General features: G+C 43.7%; 1 long non-coding RNA gene across 1 annotated transcript; it reads left to right on the plus strand.

The window, feature by feature from the left end:
- Positions 1 to 450: 450 nt before the first annotated feature.
- Positions 451 to 10,435, plus strand: LOC133485142 (uncharacterized). The gene is made up of 2 exons (XR_009790626.1): positions 451 to 9,863; positions 9,936 to 10,435. It is a non-coding gene; the product is annotated as an uncharacterized LOC133485142 (long non-coding RNA).
- Positions 10,436 to 21,346: the final 10,911 nt, after the last annotated feature.

Here is a 21,346-nt window from a genome sequence, read left to right on the forward strand (position 1 = left end):
AATTGTTTACACAGGAACAATTGGGATGTAAAGCAAGATGTTTCTCTCCTTGTCGATGCCGGAGATTTGCTAAATACTCAACAGGACAGCTGCTTCACCATTGAGGATAATTAAACTTTAATTAATTAACTCCCATGTGAGTTTCCAGAGACTGACTGGCAGCACACCTGTGAGAGATGATTGGTTGTCGTTTTCACAGCTGTGCTGGCTTTTTCGAAAGTCTATTCAGCTTGGAAGTTGGCAGAAGATCACTGCCGAGACGCCACAGCAAATTGAACATCAAATTTTTATTGGGCCTTATTAAATAATTATTAAATAGATTTTTTCTTTCTTTCACATTTGACACTCCTTCCTACTTCAATTTAACAACTCAGTTTGAGTCCGTTTTTTTGGTTCGCGACACCCAGTCTTACAGTATATAAAGCACTGTACCTGAAATCAATACTTGGCTAAAAGTACAAGTAACTTAATACACAATAATGTTGGTAGAAGTAAAAGGCACTTTGCAAAGTACGTATCATCAATTGGGTAAAAGTGTTAAAGTATCTGACATTTGCTGTAAGGTCCCCTTCCATTAAAATCCAAAATTTGCCACTATTTTATGCACAACACAGGTAGACTTTACACCGATCTGATCGGCCTGATCGGTATCGGACAATAATTAGCATTTTATGCTGATCGGCTGATCGGCTTCAATGGTATAATTCGCCATTCCGATCAATGACGTCATTGAAAAACAGTCCGCAAAAGACATTTACTCCGCGTCGACATCGTGTACAATATATTTGAATTCAAAAGCTAGTGTAGTTTTAGCCTGTCGTGTGTCTTTTGACATAGTACTGTAAATATCTGACAACCAATAAAGTTATTTAAAAAAAACATGTCGGCGGTGTGGGACAAACAACGCGTCTGAGACAGACATGTAATGCGTGGATCAGACTACCAGACAAATTTGGTCTTTCACTATTGCACTATGTCAGACGACTGCAATAACATCTTGTATTCAGATACCACCACATCCCGTCTTTTTCGATCACTGGGCTTAGCTTATCAACTCATAAATGCGACCGGATACACTTACCATGGCGACGACATCGCAACGCATGTAGTATAAGAATAAAATGGGGACATACGTGTGCTGGTGGTTACCAGTGCTCGGGACATTACGTTCATTTAAGACTTGCTTAAGGTATGTTCACGTACTTTTAATACAATACCGCTCGCAAGCAGGCAACAAAATGTTATGTAGCCTAGCAAGCTAGTGCTAGCACTAACAGTTGTGCGTAAACATCCCAGCATGATGTCGAATCATGCTCTAAGGTTTTGGTGTGTGTGAAGTAATTTAATTACAATAAAGTAATTCAACTACAGTAAGTTAGCTCCCATTATTTATGTCATGTTGTAATGTTGGTTTGACCTGACTGATCAGAATACATGACCTGACGAGAACAATGATTTCCAACCTTTAGGGAGCGAAGGCACATATTTTACAATTGGAAAATATCTCTGCACACCAACAAACAAAAATGTCACAAAAAGTAGATACACAGTAATTACTGTATGTACTTCCTGCCATCTAATAGAAGCGCATTTATTTGTTCTGTCTGTCACTATGCCTCACTGGCATAAATAGAGGAACAAAGATACATTATTACTTGTAAATGAGTAATTTTTTAAGCAGATAAGTAAAATTTGATAATTTACCACGGCACCCCTGAAGATTGCTCATGGCAGACTAATGTGCCATGGCACACTGGTTGGGAATCACTGAGAGAATGAATACTTTTAAGATACTCAGTATACAGTACACACGTATATACAGCAAATTCATTCATTTAAATAGACATATTGCTCCATCTTGTGATCAGATCGGTGATCAGTTATCGTTTTTTAAAACTCGCTGATCGGTGATCGGCCCCAAAAATCCTTATCGCGTAAACCCTAAATACAGGTCAAAATGAGTCTGTGACCTAGTTTAAGTTTTCAGTTTGTCGACTGAATGCAAAAGACAATTAATGGCATAAGGCTTTCAAAATCCATCCATTCCATCCATTTTCTACACCGCTTATCCTGGTCAGGGACGCGGGACGCTGGAGCCTATCCCAGCTGACTTCAGGCGAAAAGCGGATTACACCCCAAACTGGTTGCCAGTCAGTCGCGGGCCACAGACTTTAGAAATGACCAGATCGAATTTCCATGTGTTTGTGACAATTTTTTTTTTTACTAATCATTCAAGTATCTTCCCACTTCTTGATTGCTACACACCCACTCACCTCAGGAAAAATAGCTGAGCGACAACACAGCTGCTTCTTACGCAAAGCTTTGCATCACCTGTAAAACTCAGATGAGTTGAGTTATTTATTTTTTTTGCCAGTCTCAGGCAGTAAACCAACACGTCCATACACCTTATTCACATAAAGGTTCAGCTCGCCGGCCATACCAATGACCCCTATGCCTTACCAGTGCTTTTTAAGTGGAAAAGCTAACTGAATTCGTATGTGCCCATTATCTTAACAGAGTACACATAAATTATTGTGAGGAGAGGAGACTGACACTATACACCAAACATAGTAATAATGTTGTAAAAGAGTAATAATACTGTAAAAGTGACTCCAGAAAGCTTTATGTCAAAAGTATTTAAACTGCCACAAGGGCTCACGCTAATTACAACAATTATAGTCATTGTAATGGTGAGTTGTAATGTAACTGGTTATCGTGATTCAATGAAGTCAAAAGAACTACTGTTCCCATTACTACTTCTTCCCGCTTTCATAAATAAGTCAGGCTCACCTGCATGACAATACAGTATAATTTCTTTGCAAAAGATGAGGAATCTGGCCTTATTTGGTGCGGATTCATCACTTGCAGGGACATAGTTTAACTATATATTTTCTAAACCAGCAATTACTTAAGTATTATTGTGTTCAAATCATAGGAATTGTAGAACAACATATTTGAATATGAGCACTCTCCTCCTTTCGGAGCGGACATAGCATGAATAAAAGCTTTGCATGATGGGTGGCTGAGTTACTAATTTAATAGTAATTAGAAAGCTAAACCTCAGGAATTACTTTTGACTTACGGGATTGCACAGGTGCTTCTTTGTTTGTGACAGAATTGGTTACAAGTGGCTAATTATCCATCTCTGTGCCTTTTTCTTTGTTCATTATTTTTTGCTTCCTCCTTAGGCATGTCTAAACGTTTTGACTGAGGAAAAATTAAGCTGAAGACTGTAATTGTCCTGGCCATTACAGCTTTTAGCTCATCAACTGCGTATGTTGTTTTGAGACACTTGTTTACATTGACAATGAAAACATCAATATCAGTTGGGGCTTCTTTTTTTCACACCCTGAAATGAAATATTTAAGCCGACAGCAACAACTATTACTGTTTTTAACTCTAAAACAATGTGTGTCTCATTTTTGTACACACTATTAAACTTCTAAAATGCTAACTTTTGGGAAATATCAATGTGCTAGAAGTCATAAAGCAGACGAGTTTGTATAATGTGTGCAGAATAACTTAATGAGTCTCAGGCTGACGGGAAAAAAACAACTACTCTTGCGGTAGAGCAGCTGAATCTTTGTACTCTTTGCAATTTGGCAGATGGCAGCAGGGTGAACAGACTTCTACTGGTGGGCGGTTTTTTTTGTTTTTTTTCTCCCCCCATTTTGGCTCTGTGCATGAATGTCATTCACACTTAGAAGAAGGATGCTGATATTTGAGACTCCCCGTAAGAAGCAGGTCACCTGGACTGGTCACCAGTCAATCACAGGACACAACCTTCGACCCTCAACGCCTGACCCACATTTTGTCATTAAGTCACCACCCACAGGTCAAAAGTATTTTCCAAAACCCACATTTGAAAACACATGTACATGTAATAATTGCGGTGTCCTACTATCCCGAACCTTGGGCCCATAGAAAATTTATATACCGAGACGCCTCTGCGGGAGGCTTTCAAACTCCCTTCAATAGCTTCTGCTCAACCTAAAATACACCTCGAACCGGTCTTCCCACAACTAGAAAACTCACAAACTAATTTTAACTCTGAAATGCTGCTGTAAAATTATCCATCCATCCATTTTCTGTACCGCTTACTCTCAGTAAAGTGGCAAGCATGCTGGAGCTTATCTCAGCTATCTTCGGGCGAGAGGCGGGGTACACCCTGAACTGGTCGCCATCCAATCGCAGGGCACATAGAAACAAACAACCATTCACACTCACATCGACACCAGCGTGCAATTTAGAGCCTTCTGACTTCCTTCGAGATTGTTGCGTCACCTCTTCTAAATATGGGATGGCCGCACCCCCGTTGCCGTCGTCGTTGTCGTCATTTCACACTGAGCAAGTGCAGTGTGAAAAGCCCTTAAGTTAAATAGAAAAACACTTTTCAAAATTTGAATAGCCGGCGCACACCATTGCATCGTTGCAGATTATAGCCAATCAAAATGCACATAAACTTTCACTCATACTAAAAATACATACACATACAGAACAGCCGGCGCAAATCCTTACACTACATTATGTTAAGCATCAGATATGATGTGTCATGTCGGTGTTTTGTTTCACATTTTCCTGTGTCCCATGTGTCTTGGACTGCCCTGCAGTAGTGTTTTGGAGCCTGGATGGCGCTTTGCGCTCTCTCGTCCTCTCTCTTTCCCCCTCCCCTCTCTGTTTCAGCTTTTCCTCAAGCCACGCACCTGTCTCCAATCAACCCTCAGCACCACTTAGATTTAAGCCTGCCTGTTCCCGGAAATCCTCGCCAAAGTATTGCAGCCTCTCCTAGCGGTACCACGGCCCACCGTACTTACTGTTAAATAAATTGTAGAAGTTATCATTTATTTGCTTAGCTTGCATTAGTATTCGTCAGAGAAGGGCGCCTTGACCAAGGACACGTGGCCGGTGTTGGTCTCATGTCTTCACCTTGAAACCCTCCCCTTAGTGTGTTATGTCTTGTAACTTAGTATGTTATGTCTTGTAACTTAGTATGTTATGTCTTGTAACTTAGATACTTCCCTATTTCAAATAAATACAGGAGCAACGGGGGAGATTGTTTAGAGCGTGATAAGAGACTGTAATTGAACAATCTCCCATACGTCCACCTCATGAGCAAAAAGAAACCAGCGTCTTCATTCCTTTGTGTCTATTTTTATAGGTGTTGGGTGAGATAGATCCAACATTAAATTGGTCCTTCGAGCCGGATTTCAACACACCCGAGGATTCCAGTTGTGGAGCCGACTTCCAGTTAAGAGACCGTGGCAAGTAAGACCCTTTACGGGACTGGTCTTCGTTCTCCTCAACTGGGATCTGAAGGTTACTGAGCCAAATTTTACTGTATGTAGATGATGTTTTCCTGGCATCTCCAGATGGAGAGACATGCATCAAAGATTCATTGGTTTTACTGCATCATCTAGCAGAAGAGGGACAAAAAGTTAGCAAAAATAAATTACAATTGTGTAAAAGGCAAGTCAAATATCTAGGCCATAATTTAAGTGTAGGAGGAAGGACTATATTAGAAGACAGAAAAGCTATAGTCTTAAAAGCCCCTACACCACAGACGAAGAAACAGATGATGTCATTTTTAGGTCTGACAAATTATTGTAGAGCATGGATTCCAAAATATGCAGAAATTGTTGCACCATTGTCAAAATTAATGTATGAAGACAACCTTAAAATGACATCACCTGTTCAATGGAATACAGAGGCAGAAAAGGCCTTCTGTGACATTAAACAGCATTTGGTATCCAGTACAGCGCTGGCCCTTCCAAATTCTGATAAACCATTTATTCAAATGGTAGATTGTAAAAGCTATTACATGACCTCCGTACTTACACAACATTACGGTGATAAGCTAAGACCAATAGCTTATTTTTCAACTAAATTGGACAGCGTAACGTGTGCATTACCGCATTGTGTCAGAGCAGTTGTGGCAGCCCCGATGGCAGTGGAGAGCAGTTCCACAATTGTGTTATTTCATCCATTAACTCTTAAGTTTCCACATACAGTGTCTGCTCTCCTATTGCAAACGAATATGGCATTTTTATCACCTGCAAGACATTTATCTTGCATGGCCATCTTGCTGTCACAACCACATTTGACTGTTGAGCGATGCACAACCTTAAATCCAGCCACACTAACACCCTTACCTGATGAAGGCACGCAGCATGATTGTCAGGAATTGGCTGAACAAGCTGCTGAATTAGTAGCATTAACCGAGGCATGCAAACTAATGATAAATAAAGATGTTACAATCTATACTGATAGCCAATATCCGTATTCCACAACAAGAATGCAATTATTGGGAAAAACAAGGTGCAAAACTACAAAAAGAAATTTACATTAGCACAGAAGGGAAACAAATACTTCCGAAAAAAAAACCTATTCAAATGGGCTGCTATATTGAGCCATGGTGTGTCACATGTCTCAACTGGAGGGATGGTGGGACAGATACATCGACACTTTACAGCCCTAAAATATAGCAGAAAGAAACACGTAGGTTCATTTAACACACTGTAAAATAGTCATTTGAGCTGAGTACTCAAATAGGGAAGGTGAGCAAAAGTCTGATAACGGAGCGGGAGCAGATGTGTAGATTCTGAAAACGCTTGCTGGTCAGTGAAGAAAAAAGACACCAACCCGTTTAGTGAGAACTCAGCAGAATGGCACACCCGCGTTGGTTACGAAATTTGATAGGTTTTTACATAGCAACTTTGGCTACCATGGTGTTGGTTTTGTTTATGTGGTATATGGGACGTCCCACCCTGAATGATACCAACTGAGAGGTGTAAATCATGGGATCCTATATATCCCGTAACAAAAAAAAAAAAGCACCAATGTTGTTGTCAAATCTAGAACATAGACAAAAAAGAGATTTATCCTGGCAGGGGCAAAATGATCCAACATAAAACATACATCGACGCCATAGGTGTTCCTCATGGGGTTCCTAGTCAATACAAATTAGCTGTTGCAGGAGGATTTGAGTCCCTCATATGCTGGTGGTGTACGATTAATAAAAATGTTGATAGGATAAACTATATCCACTTCAATGTACAGAGATTAGGAAATTGGACTCAGAGTGGGTTGGAAGCTGTGCATGAGCAGCTCAAGGCTACCTCTTTAATGACGTTCCAAAACCGCATAGCTGTCGACATGCTCCTCGCAAGAGAGGGAGGTGTTTGCGGTATGTTTGGAGAACAATGTTGTACATACATTCCGAACAATACTGCTTCAGATGGCAGCTTGACCAGAGCCATCGATGGTCTACGGACCCTCAATCAACACTCCTTGTGGGACAGCTGGATGGACGTTTTTGGTAAATACAAAACCCTAATTTCACCAATATTGATATCAATTTCTGTTTTTGCAGCCATTCTGACATTTTGTGGATGTTGTTGTATCCCATGCATTCGGGCTTTAATCAGTAGATTAATCACCACAGCAATTACCCCCATGGAGAACGGTATGGAGCAGATGTATCCTTTACTGGTTGTTGATAATGACGATGATGACGATGATGATGATGATGAGGATGTTGCTTTACCTGATTTGTTTCCTGATCCAGGTGATTACAATGTTTAAAATACAACATTCATGTATGACAAGTTTACTCTGAGTGTAAATGTATTTGTTCCATAAAAATGATTCTACAGTTAAAAATCAAAATGAAGTGACTGTAAGATGATATGAGAATTTGTGCAAATACATGATAAACAGGAGGGAAATGTTAAATAAATTATAGAAGTTATAATTTATTTGCTTAGCTTGCATTAGTATTATGGACGATTTTGATGGTTGCTTGCTGACCGTGGTGGAAAGGAAGATGTCTCGCCTTCTGGAAGATAACTCAGCGGGAATCGTCAGAGAAGGGCGCCTTGACCAAGGACACGTGGCCGGTGCTGGTCTCAGGTCTTCACCTTGAAACCCTCCCCTTAGTGTGTTATGTCTTGTAATTTAGTATGTTCTGTCTTGTAACTTAGATACCTCCCAATTTCAAATAAATACAGGAGCAACGGGGGAGATTGTTTAGAGCGTGATAGGAGACTGTAATTGAACAATCTCCCATACGTCCTCCTCATGAGCAAAAAGAAACCAGCGTCTTCATTCCTTTGTGTCTATTTTTTATAGGTGTTGGGTGAGATAGATCCAACACTCAATTAAGCTACTCAACTCCTCGTTCTCTTGTTAACTCTTGTGTCTCCTCGTTCCCAGTGTTCCTGACCCACGTCATTCCTGCCAGCCCCCTGTTCTGTCCACTGCCTGCCACCTGTCCACGCCGCCGCCTGTCAACACATCCAGGACCACTTCCATAACCTTTGCTCAGTAAACTGTTCATCATTTTACATCAGCCTCCGCCTGCTCTTGGGTTCAGCTACTTCCCACCCGTGACAGAATACTTTGGCCACTATGGACCCAGCAACTCCGGAGGCTCTGAAGAACGCACCAACCCTCCAAGGCGCCCACATTGGACGACAGGACAAAGACCTGCAAGAAATCACCGAAATGCTCCACTCCCTTTCGCAACATGTCTCCCTCCTTTCCCAACAGACACAATACATGCAACCCCCCGTAAGGGCTCCTCCCGAGCCACCCCACTTCTCGTACAAAGAACCTCATGTGCCCTATTCCGGGGACCTAGGTGCATGTAGCCAGTTTATTCTTAATTGCTCACTCGTATTCAATCTCCAACCATACAGTTATCCCACCGAGGGTTCCAAAGTAGCATATGTCACTAACCTCCTCCGCAGCAAAACAGCAAAATGGTCCACTTCATTATGGCACAACACCTCCCCGGTCCTCCTTTCGTTCGATTACTTTTCTCCCAAACTCCATAAGGTTTTCGATCACCCCGTTCAGGGCAAAGAAGCCACCCGTCGTCTCCTCACACTCACTCTGGGCGCTAAGTCCGTCGCGGAATATTCCATCGACTTCCTTATCCTTGCTGGGGAATGCAGGTGGGATGACCCTTCGGGGAATCTTTTCAAACGGTCTCGCTGAACAAATCAAGGACAAGCTTGCGGTCCGGGACGAGCCCTCCTCTCTCGAGGCTGTTATCGCCTTCTCCATCCGTCTGGATAACAGACTGCGAGAGAGAGCCCGTGAGAAAGCGATATGCTTGCGTAAACACTCTCCCGCTCTGAGCACCACACAGTCATCTTCCGGACTTTCGTCACACACCGTTGCATCCGATGAATCCATTCAAATTGGTCAAACACGTTTAGAGCCACAAGAACATCAGCATCGTGTCATCCAGCGGCTGTGCATCTACTGTGGTCAATCCGGTCACTTTATTTCCTCGTGCCCCCTCCGACCAGAAAGACCAGGCTCACCGCGTCTAAATCCTATCCAGCTGACCTTTACTCGGGCAGCCGTTTTGCCATCTATTCGGGACCTCCACGTTGTAGCCAATGGAGGCGACCAAGTAAAGTAAAGGTCACCCGAATCTGCTCCGGCGGTGCACGCTGTGTGGCTGCCACCCAACCATCATGCCTGGCCCCTGAATTGGCGTTGGGTCCAGCATCATGGCCGTTCGCCTGAATGGCCCTCTGGAAACCCTTGTGCTTGGCAACCTGGCCAACCTCCTGAACTGCCCAGCCAAGCATCATCATATCATCATATAATAAAGTAATAAAACTGGATTCTTAATCTCTTCCTTATGTTGTCATGAACCACCCCGCAGTACCTTGGTTGGAGTCTGGGTGGCGCCTTGGGCCATCTTGCCCTCTCTCTCTCCCCTTCCCGCTTTCTCTTTCCAGCACCTTCCTCGGCCGTACACCTGTCACCAATCAGCCTTCATTACCACCTGCATAAAGGCCTGCCAGAAACTCTTGCCAGAGTATTATAGCTTCTCAGTGGTACAACAGGTCCCCAATCTCCACGTAAGATACACAATTCCTCGTCTCCTTTCTGACCTCCGTGTCTCTCTTTGTCCTCAGTGTTTCCTCCGTGTTCAGCGCCAAGTGAATTCCTACCGCCACCCCGCCTGCCATCGTCACCACCTGCCACACACTCCCTGCCTCCACTGCCTGCTAGCGCACCTCAAGGATGATCTGAGGAGTATCTGAAACATTTGCACAATCAACATTGTCCCAGATTATCGCGCTACTAGTCACTTTAAACTGGATGCACTCCTTGAAGTCTCCCTTTGGACAATGGTCATTGCACCGGACTATTGCTATATTAGTCATTCAAACTGCTCTAAGTGCTAGAGGACTCCCTTTGCACAATTGTCAAAAAAAAAATGGTACCGTCATTGCCAGATAACTAGCAACCCTTTATTGCTCAGTGACTGTTTTTCTAAATGCCTTTATGACTCAAAAGTGGTCTCTGTCAATTGACTGTCTGTTGTCGTACTAGAGCGGCTCCAACTACCGGAGACAAATTCCGTGTGTGTTTTTTGGACATACTTGGCAAATAAAGACGATTCTGATTCTGATCTACATTTACCCTTTTCGATAAACTGTTCACCATAACCTCGAGGCCTCCACCTGCTCTTGGGTTCAGTCTCCATCCAATTCGCGACAGAATACTCTGGCCCGAAATGGAGCCTTATGAAACAAGTCTCCCTCCTTTCCTCAAAGATGCAAACCGACCACCCACCCGTAAGTACTCCTTCCAAGCCTGCAGTCTCCGAGCCACCCCCGCCTCCCGTACATGTCCGTCCGCCCGAGCCCTGCTATGGGGACCTAGGTGTGTGTAGCCAGTTTTAACCTAATTGCTCACTAGTTTTCAACCTTCAACCGTACAGTTATCCCACCGAACAATCCAAGGCCGCATTTTTCACTAACCTCCTCCGCGGTAAAGCAGCTAAATGGTCCACTTTGTTATGGCACAACTCCTCCCCGGTACTCCAGTCATTTGATTCCTTTTCCGCCGAACTGAAAAAAGTCTTCAATCACCCCGTTCAGGGCAGAGAAGCCACTCGGCGCATCCTTATATTCACTCAGGGCGCTAGTTCCATAGCAGCTTATTCTATCGAATTAAGGATACTTGCGGGTGAATGCGGGTGGGATGACGCTGCTCTTAGGGGGATTTTTCACAATGAGCTGTCGGAGCAGCTAAAGGACGAGCTTGCTGCTCGGGATGAGCCCTCCTCTCTCGAGGATCTTATTGAACTCGCCATTCGCCTTGACAACCGACAGCAGGAAAGAGCTCAAGAGAGGGGGGTTAGAGCGCGTAAAGTCACTTCCCCCGTGAGCACCGCGCTGTCTTAAAATATCCACACATTCTTTTATTCTCGCCCATGTCCAATCTCTTCAGCAACCTGCTTCTTCCTTAATGATTAAGTCATATTTGTATAGTTTAATAAATGTGATAAAGTGCAATATACTCTATGTGCAGCACATCAAAGTCTATACAGGATCGCTGTTCAAGGCGTCCATATATCCAATCACTCAACGTGCAGGGTTGAGCCGGCAGCTAATTGTTTTTTTTGCGATAATTTGGTCCAATCTGGTTCGACCACATCCCACAGCGTGGAGCAAGGTCTTGGCTATAATGCTTTTTGAAATGCACTGCCAAACACTAGAGAAACATCCATACAGACGTACAAATAAATGACCAAATAGTTTTAGAATATCTACTCATTGATACACCAAATTTGCTGAAATTGTCTTTGGCTAAATGGCAGTTGTAAAACAAAGGATAAAGTACTTTAGTGTATCTGTATCAATGACTATCAGTGGTGAGTCCTGTGTCTTTACGGAACTTTTACCTGACGAGTGCTGGTATTTCAGTACTTCCCGGACATCTCGCCAAGGTGGAGGAATTGTGACTGTTTTTAAGAGTGATTTTAAATGCAAACAGATATCACTGTCATCTCCCGCCAGCTTTGAACTGAGTCTGTTTGAACTGGGACATCCACACACAGTGTTGTGTGCGGTGGTTTATCGGCCCCCTAAATATAACAAATACTTTTTTAACGGACTCATCTATGTTCTTGCCCAATAGTATGCCTAAATATGACCAGGTTCTTATTGTTGGTGATTGTAATATTCACGTGTTGCCCCAGGAACCAATTAGCAAGTGACTTTCTAAGTAAGCATCATCGACTCTTTTAATCTTGTCCAGTTTGTAATTGGGCCTACACATGAAGGTGGTCACACACTTAATCTTGCTTTATCCTATGGTTTGCCTGTTTCTAATCTGGAGGTCTGTGATGCTTTTTTTCCTCTGATCATATGCCTGTACTGTTTGAAGCTGTTGTTTGCTGTCAAACAGTCAAACCTTGTGCTACCGCTCATGGATGTCGAGTTATTAACTATTCCACTGCTGCTTACTTCTCGACTGCCTTCAGTCAAATATGTGTCAGACCTGTAAGTGTGTATGTAATGATACTGAGGCTCTGAACTTTTGGTTCCTCGACACCTATCACACTGCTATGGACATTGCGGCTCCGTTAAAAACTAGAAGGCAAAAAACTAAAAGAGAGGCTGAGCCCAGGCTGAATGAAACAACCCGTGCTTCCGAACAGGCATGTCGAAGAGCTGAGAGAAAGTGGGAAAAGGCCAAATTAAGTGTCTTTTCAAATGCTGAGAGACTCCTGGCGGCATTACCAATCCACTGTGAACGACGCTAAAAATAAATATTTTTCTGATATTGTTCTGTTAAACTTCCACAAGCCTTGTGTTCTGTTTAAGGTTATCAACTCTGGCTTGAATCCACCACAGACTGTTGGAATTGAGGTGTGTGAAAACGTTCTTCACTTTTTTCTTGATAAGGTCACTCCTGCCAGAACACTTATTTCACCCCCTAGTTTTGATCCTTCAGTGTTTGTCCCCTGCGCTGCTGTTTTAGACCATTTTGAGCCTGTGACCCTGGACTTTGTGCAGGAAATTCTTAGTCATTTGAAGCCCTCAGGTTCACCAAGTGATATTTTTAAGGAGGTTGTCCCTTCTATTGGGCCATCGTTTCCTGCAGTTATTAATAGAAGTCTGTCTGCAGGAGTGGTTCCCATTAATTTTAAATATGCCGTTGCTCTCTCAGGTCAGCTGACCAGCTGCTCCTGACAGAGCCCAGAGCCACACTTAAACTTAGAGGTGAACAAGCATTTGCTGTTGCAGCTCCAAAACTGTGGAATGGTTTGCCACTCCACATCAGACGAGCCTCATTTCTTCTTCTTCTTCTTTTCCTTTCGGCTTGTCCCGTTAGGGGTCGCCACAGCGCGTCATCCTTTTCCATGAGAGCCTATCTCCTGCATCCTCCTCTCGAACACCAACTGCCATCATGTCTTCCCTCACGACATCCATCAACCTTCTCTTTGGTCTTCCTCTAGCTCTCTTGCCTGGCAGCTCCATCCTCATCATCCTTCTACCAATATACTCACTCTCTCTCCTCTGGACGTGTCCAAACCATTGAAGTCTGCTCTCTCTAACTTTGTCTCCAAAACATCGAACCTTGGCTGTCCCTCTGATGAGCTCATTTCTAATTTTATCCAACCTGGTCACCTCAGAGCGAACCTCAACATCTTCATTTCCGCCACCTCCAGCTCTGCTTCCTGTTTTCTCTTCAGTGCCACTGTCTCTAATCCATACATCATGGCTGGCCTCACCACTGTTTTATAAACATTGCCCTTCATCCTAGCAGAGACTCTTCTGTCACATAACACACCTGACACCTTCCTCCACCCGTTCCAACCTGCTTGGACCCGTTTCTTCACTTCCTGACCACACTCACCATTGCTCTGGACGGTTGACCCCAAGTATTTAAAGTCCTCTACCTTTGCCATCTCTTCTCCCTGTAGCCTCATTCTTCCCCCACCACCCCTCTCATTCATGCACATATATTCTGTTTTACTTCGGCTAATCTTCATTCCTCTTCTTTCCAGTGCATGCCTCCATCTTTCTAACTGTTCCTCCAGCTGCTCCCTGCTTTCACTGCAGATCACAATGTCATCTGCAAACATCATGGTCCACGGGGATTCCAGTCTAACCTCATCTGTCAGCCTATCCATCACCACTGCAAAAAGGAAGGGGCTCAGGGCTGATCCCTGATGCAGTCCCACGTCCACCTTAAATTCTCTGTCACACCGACAGCACACCTCACCGCTGTTCTGCTGCCCTCGTACATGTCCTGTATTATTCTAACATACTTCTCTGCCACTCCAGACTTCCGCATGCAGTACCACAGTTCCTCTCTGGGTACTCTGTCATAGCTTTCTCTAGATCTACAAAGACACAATGTAGCTCCTTCTGACCTTCTCTGTACTTTTCCATCAACATCCTCAAGCCAAATAATGCATCTGTGGTACTCTTTCTAGGCATGAAACCATACTGTTGCTCGCAAATACTCACTTCTGTCCTGAGTCTAGCCTCCACTACTCTTTCCCATAACTTCATTGTGTGGCTCATCAACTTTATTCCTCTATAGTTGCCACAGCTCTGCACATCACCTTTGTTCTTAAAAATGGGCACCAGTACACTTTTCCTCCATTCCTCAGGCATCTTCTCACGCACTAGAATTCTATTGAACAAGCTGGTCAAAAACTCCACAGCCACCTCTCCTAGATGCTTCCATACCTCCACAGGAATGTCATCAGGACCAACTGCCTTTCCATTTTTCATTCTCTTTAATGCCTTTCTAACTTCCCCCTTACTAATCATTGCCACTCCCTGGTCCACCACACTTGCCTCTTCTACTCTCCCTTCTCTATCATTTTCCTCATTCATCAACTCCTCGAAGTATTCTTTCCATCTACCTAGCACACTGCTGGCACCAGTCAACATATTTCCATCTCTATCCTTAATCACCCTAAACTGCTGCACATCCTTCCCATCTCTATCCCTCTGTCTGGCCAGCCTGTATAGATCCTTTTCTCCTTCTTTAGTGTCCAACCTGCCATACATGTCATCATATGCCTCTTGTTTTGCCTTTGCCACCTCTACCTTTGCCCTGTGTCGCATCTCAATGTATTCCTTTCGCCTCTCCTCGGTCCTCTCAGTGTCCCACTTCTTCTTAGCTAACCGTTTTCCTTGTATGATTTCCTGTACTGTGAGGTTCCACCACCAAGTCTCCTTCTCTCCTTTCCTGCCAGAAGATACACCAAGTACTCTCCTGCCTGCTTCTCTGATCACCTTGGCTGCAGTGGTCCAGTCTTCTGGAAGCTCTTCCCGTCCACCGAGAGCCTGTATCACGTCTTCCCGAAAAGCTGCACAACACTCGTCCTGTCTCAGCTTCCACCACATGGTTCTCTTCTCTGCCTTTGTCTTCCTAATTTTCCTCCCCACCACCAGAGTCATCTTACACACCACCATCCTATGCTGTCTAGCCACACTCTCCCCTACCACTACCTTACAGTTGGTAACCTCCTTCAGATTACATCGTCTGCACAAGATGTAATCCACCTGTGTGCTTCTACCTCCGCTCTTGTAGGTCACCCTATGTTCGTGCCTCTTCTGGAAAAAAGTGTTCACTACAGCCATTTGCATCCTTGTTGCAAAGTCTACCACCATCTGTCCCTCCAAGTTCCTTTCCTGGATACCGTACTTACCCATCACTTCTTCATCACCCTTATTACCTTCACCAACATGTCCATTACAATCTGCACCAATTACGACTCTCTCTCTGTCTGGGATGCTCAGAACTACATCATCTAGCTCCTTCCAGAATTTCTCTTTCACCTCTAGGTCACATCCTACCTGTGGGGCATAGCCACTAATCACATTACACATAACACCCTCAATTTCAAATTTCAGCCTCATCACTCGATCTGATACTCTTTTCACCTCCAAGACATTCTTAGCCAACTCTTCTTTTAAAATAACCCCGACTCCATTTCTCTTCCCATCTACACCATGGTAAAATAATTTAAACCCTGCCCCTAAACTTCTAGCCTTACTGCCTTTCCACCTGGTCTCCTGGACACACAATATATCAACCTTTCTCCTAATCATCATGTCAACCAACTCCCGGGATTTTCCTGTCATAGTCCCAACATTCAAAGTCCCCACATTCAGTTCTAGGCTCTGTGTTTTCCTCTTCTCTTTCTGCCAAAGAACCCGCTTTCCACCTCTTCTTCTTCTTCTTCTTTGACTTCGACTTTGACCCACAGTAGCTGAATTTCCAACAGCGCCCTGCAGGTTGACGGCGCCGGTGGCGGACGTTGTTAACCCGGGCCACGACCGATCCGGTATGGAATTCTTTGGATGAACGATATTTGTTTGGCAAGGTTTTAAGCCGGATGCCCTTCCTGACGCAACCCTCTGCATTTATCCGGGCTTGGGACCGGCCTACAGTTTGCACTGACTTGTGCCCCCCATAGGGCTGCATTAGACGAGCCTCATTTCTAATCCTTGCTTAAAACCCATCTTTTTACCCTGGCTTTTAACACCAGTTAGCATGTCTGATATGATGTATATTTGTTGTGTGGGCGGTGCATATTATTTTATGTTGATTTTACCTACTTCATTTTATGTAGTTTTTAATCTAATTTTATTGTTTTTATCCTTATTTTGTATTTTTTGCTGTGTTTTTATTGCATTGTACAGCACTTTGTGAACCTTGTGTTCGTTTAAATTGTGCTATATAAATAAAGTGGATTGGATTGGAATGAATGACAGCACATACATTGTGAGGGCACTTCCATAGTTTCAGCAGACCGCTTTGACTTGCACCAAATATGCGCATGCGGTTCAATTTATACTACGTTTCAGGTCTCACGTCCGTACATGTTCCACGCGTGTGCATTGGTCCATGTAAAAAGAAACAGAGCTCCTGTGTTTGTTGTAAATTTTGGAAAAGTTCACGCCATCTGGCTATCTTGATATTCCTTAAAATTTGAATTATAAAGATGGGGATATCAGTGGACAAGCACGAGGCGAAGCAGGCGTCCGTTGTTGTTTGTTACTCTACGTAGCGTATGCATGGTCAGGGTTCTATGCGTTCAGTCCAGACGGTCACCAAAAATGGTTTGTATGCACTCGACCGCAAAAGGGTCTGCATGGACCTTCACACAAAGTGGAGTATGACAATATTTACACATGTAGCCAACAAAAAAGAAGTTACAAAAAAAGGCGACTCTTAGCTTGCTAGCAAACGTGAGCAAGCAAACGCTTTTCTTGTCTCCCACACGCGCCAGCAGCGATGTGTACAAACACACATGGAAACTCAGCTCTCAGCAAACCAGAACAGGACACGGCTCGCTAAAATCCCTCCAACAGCAACACATAACAATAACACAATTTAACCCAATTAATTTCAATATGTTTATGTATCTCAATGCGGTGGTTAGAATGAAGCCCAGTCTGCCTCTCGCCGACTCCTGTTTTGTTGATAGTAGATTGGTGGCTTGGTGCTTGTGGAGGCTGAGGACGAAGTTAGTTTTTGGATGATCTTATTTTGGTAACACACTACAGGAAGTAGAGTGTGGGATGAGCAAGCAGACTCGGAAAGAGATTTGTTATTTGCTGTAAGCTGCTGCCTGTCGGGTCACTGATGGTATAGTGGTACACCCGCCTGACTTTGGTGTGGGCAGTGTGGGTTCAGTTCCCACTCAGTGACGCTGTGATTGTGAGTGTGAATGGTTGTCCGTGTGCCCTGCGACTGACTGGCGACCAGTTCAGGGTGTAGTCTGCCTTTAGCCTGAAGTCAGCTGGGATAGGCTCCAGCGCCCTGCGACCCTAACCAGGATAAGCGGTGTTGAAAATGGATGGATGGATGTTTGCTGTACTTTACAATACTGCACAGCAAAGTTTAAAGATGTTTGTAAAAGTATGAAATACTATTAGTGGTAAATGATGATAATTTGTGATATATTAGTGGTCTAAACCCAGTGGTTCTCAAAGTGTGTTAAAAGTACCACGAGTGGTATGCAGTCTCCCTCTCGTGGCACGTGTAGAATCATTGAATAAAATTTTGAAACGCCAAATTTTACACAGGTTTAAACTTTTATATATTCACCACAGCACATTTAAGTACAGTTCAGTTGCATTTAACTCAAATAAAATCTTCTTATCCTTTCGGCTTGTCCCTTTAGGGGTCGCCACAGCGCGTCATTCTTGTCCATGTAAGCCTATCTCCTGCATCATCGTCTCTAACACCAACTGCCCTCATGTCTTCCCTCACGACATCCATCAACCTTCTCTTTGGTCTTCCTCTAGCTCTCTTGCCTGGTGCACATTACCCTTGTTCTTAAAAATAGGCACCAGCACACTTTTCCTCCGCTCCTCAGGCATCTTCTCACGCACTAGAATTCTATTGAATAAGCTGGTCAAAACCTCCACAGCCACCTCACCTAGATGCTTCCATACCTCCACAGGAATGTCATCAGGACCAACTGCCTTTCCATTTTTCATCCTCTTTAATGCCTTTTGAACTTCCCCCTTACTATTCATTGCCACTTCCTGCTCCACCACACTTGCCTCTTCTACTCTCCCTTCACTCTCATTTTCCTCATTCATCAACTACTTGAAGCATTTTTTCCATCTATCTAGCCCACTACTGGCACCAGTCAACATATTTCCATCTCTATCCTTAATCAACCTAACCTGCTGCACATCCTTCCCATCTCTATCCCTGTCTGGTCAACCTGTATCGATCCTTTTCTCCTTCTTTAGTGTCCAACCTGGCATACATGTCATCATATGCCTCTTGTTTGGCCTATGCCACCTCTAGCTTTGCCCTATGCCGCATCTCAATGTATTCCGGTCCTCTCAGTGTCCCATTTCTTTCTTAGCTAACCTTTTTCTTGTATGATTTCCTGTACTATGAGGTTCCACCACCAAGTCTCCTTCTCCCCTTTCCTGCCAGAAGATACACCAAGTACTCTCCTACCTGCCTCTCTGATCACCTTGGCTGCAGTGGTCCAGTCTTCTTGAAGCTCCTCCTGTCCGCCGAGAGCCCGTCTCACCTCTTCCCAAAAAGCTGCACAACACTCGTCCTTTCTCAGCTTCCACCAAATGGTTCTCTTCTCTGCCTTTGTCTTCGTCCTCCCCACCACCAGAGTCATCTTACAGACCACCATCCTATGCTGTCTAGCCACACTCTCCCCTACCACTACCTTACAGTCTGTAACCTGCTTCAGATTACAACGTCTGCACAAGATGCAATCCACTTGCATGCTTCTACCTCCGCTCTTGTAGGTCACCCTATGTTCGTGCCTCTTCTGGAAAAAAGTGTTCACTACAGCCATTTGCATCCTTTTTGCAAAGTCTACCACCATTTGTCACTCCATGTTTCTTTCCTGGATGCCGTACTAACCCATCACTTCTTCATCACCCCTATTTCCTTCACCAACATGTCCATTACAATCTGCACCAATCACGACTCTCTGTCTGGGATGCTCAGAACTACTTTGGCTAGCTTCTTCCAGAATTTCTCTTCCACCTCTAGGTCACATCCTACCTGTGGGGCACAGCCACTAATCACATTATACATAACACCCTCAATTTCAAATATCAGCCTCATCACTCGATCTGATACTCATTTCACCTCCAAGACATTCTGAGCCAACTCTACTTTTAAAATAACCCCTACTCCATTTATCTTCCCATCTAAACCATAGTAAAATAATCTAAACCCTGCCCCGAAACTTCAAGCCTTACTGCCTTACGGCGAGCCACCCACAGAATGCCGCCCGAGGCTGCTGCCCATATTGCCCATATCAGAATCTGCAAATGATTATGGTGGTACTTGGTGAGCCAAGAATTTTTGAGCTGGTACTTGATGGAAAAAAAATTGAGAACCACTGGTCTATCCATCCATCCATTTTCTGTACCACTTATCCTCACTAGGATTGCGGGGCGTGCTGGAGCCTATCCCAGCTGTCTTCGGGCGAGAGGCGAGGTACACCCTGAACTGGTCGCCAGCCAATTGCAGGGCACATGGAAACAAACAACCATTCGCACTCACATTCACACCTACGGGCAATTTAGAGTCTTCACTCAACCGACCACGGAAGGTTTTGGGAGGAAACCGGAATACCCGGAGAAAACCTACCCGGGCACGGGGAGAACATGCAAACTCCACACAGATGGGGCCGGGATTTGAACCCCGGTCCTCAGAACTGTGAGGCAGATGTGCTAACCAGTCATTCAGCGTGCCGCACCACTGGTCTAATCTATTAATATAGGCAATTATAACTTCATCCCTTATCACAAATTACAGTATCTCTTGGGGGTGATGTCAATTATTTGCAGAAATTGGGTAATCGCGGCCTGGCTCAGCCCCTTTCCCTCACAAAAAGCGCGGGTCCACTGTATAGCCATGGTACCTGCAAGAGGAGAAAATGATTTGGATTTAACTTTAACTTAATTTAACTCCACTTGTTAAATTATTTGCAAGCTGGTTGTGTAAGGCTGAGGAATATAATGACCTCTGTGCATTCAATGTAAATTCGCCCAATAAAAATGGACACTCGGTTTTCTTTATTTATTTCATTGTAAGTTTTTGCTAATTCAGGATTCCACTTTTGCACACACTGTGCCAGATGACTTGCCATGTTTCTGCGGCGCCACTTATCAGCAGGGGATATACTTGTGGCATGCATGCACTGCATGTGCGTGTGTGTGGTGTGAAATATTATATGAATATGAAAATGACTCCCATGAAAAAGCTTTATTTTAAGTTCTGTGAAATTTGAATTTCACCCCCCTGTGGCATTTGAATCTCATCTCCAGACCTCCTGAGATTATTCTCTCTGTGCCGCCTGCTCACTGTCGTTTCTCTATTTTGGATTCACTTTCTCTCTGGCTGTGATCAGCCCAGCTGCTGAGCCACCTTTTCGCTCAGCTTCAAAGTCACGCTCTCTCATGTCCCTGAACTTTCTTCACATGTTAACAACATGCACAAAGCTCACAGAAATAATAGCGCATCTGGTCAAAAAAAGAATCACCAGCTGAAAATCCACCTTCTTTTTTAAGTTTAAAATGTTAGATTATAAATTGTTTTTGTGAGTAATTTATGAAATAGTTAAGTTATTTAAGGTGAGTTTTGATGGAAAATATGGTTACTGTAAATGTGTCAGAAAAAAACAATTGTGTGCCGGTCCAATTTTCTCGTCCTACTGTATATCATTACGTTAAACAGATTTTCTAATTAAGTAGTATGGTCAAATTTCAGGTGGCAGAAAGTTCTTTCTTGAATTCTTCATTTAACTATTTATTGCATATGATCTCATTCATTCATTACACATTTTAGGTAGTTTTAAAATTTAGACAAGGATGTAACACTGCGATAATAAAATAACATGTTCTAAAGTAATTAAAAGGTCATACACCTCATACCCATCGCTACCAGAGACTCCAAATGTGGGCTAATGTGCAGCTTCTTAGTCCGAACATTCTAGGACTGCATTGTTGTCTATGGAAACAACTCAGTTGAACACAAAAATACACCTCAGACTTTATTTGCC

The sequence above is a fragment of the Phyllopteryx taeniolatus genome, chromosome 10 (genome assembly GCF_024500385.1).
Source record: "Phyllopteryx taeniolatus isolate TA_2022b chromosome 10, UOR_Ptae_1.2, whole genome shotgun sequence".
NCBI lineage: Eukaryota > Metazoa > Chordata > Actinopteri > Syngnathiformes > Syngnathidae > Phyllopteryx > Phyllopteryx taeniolatus.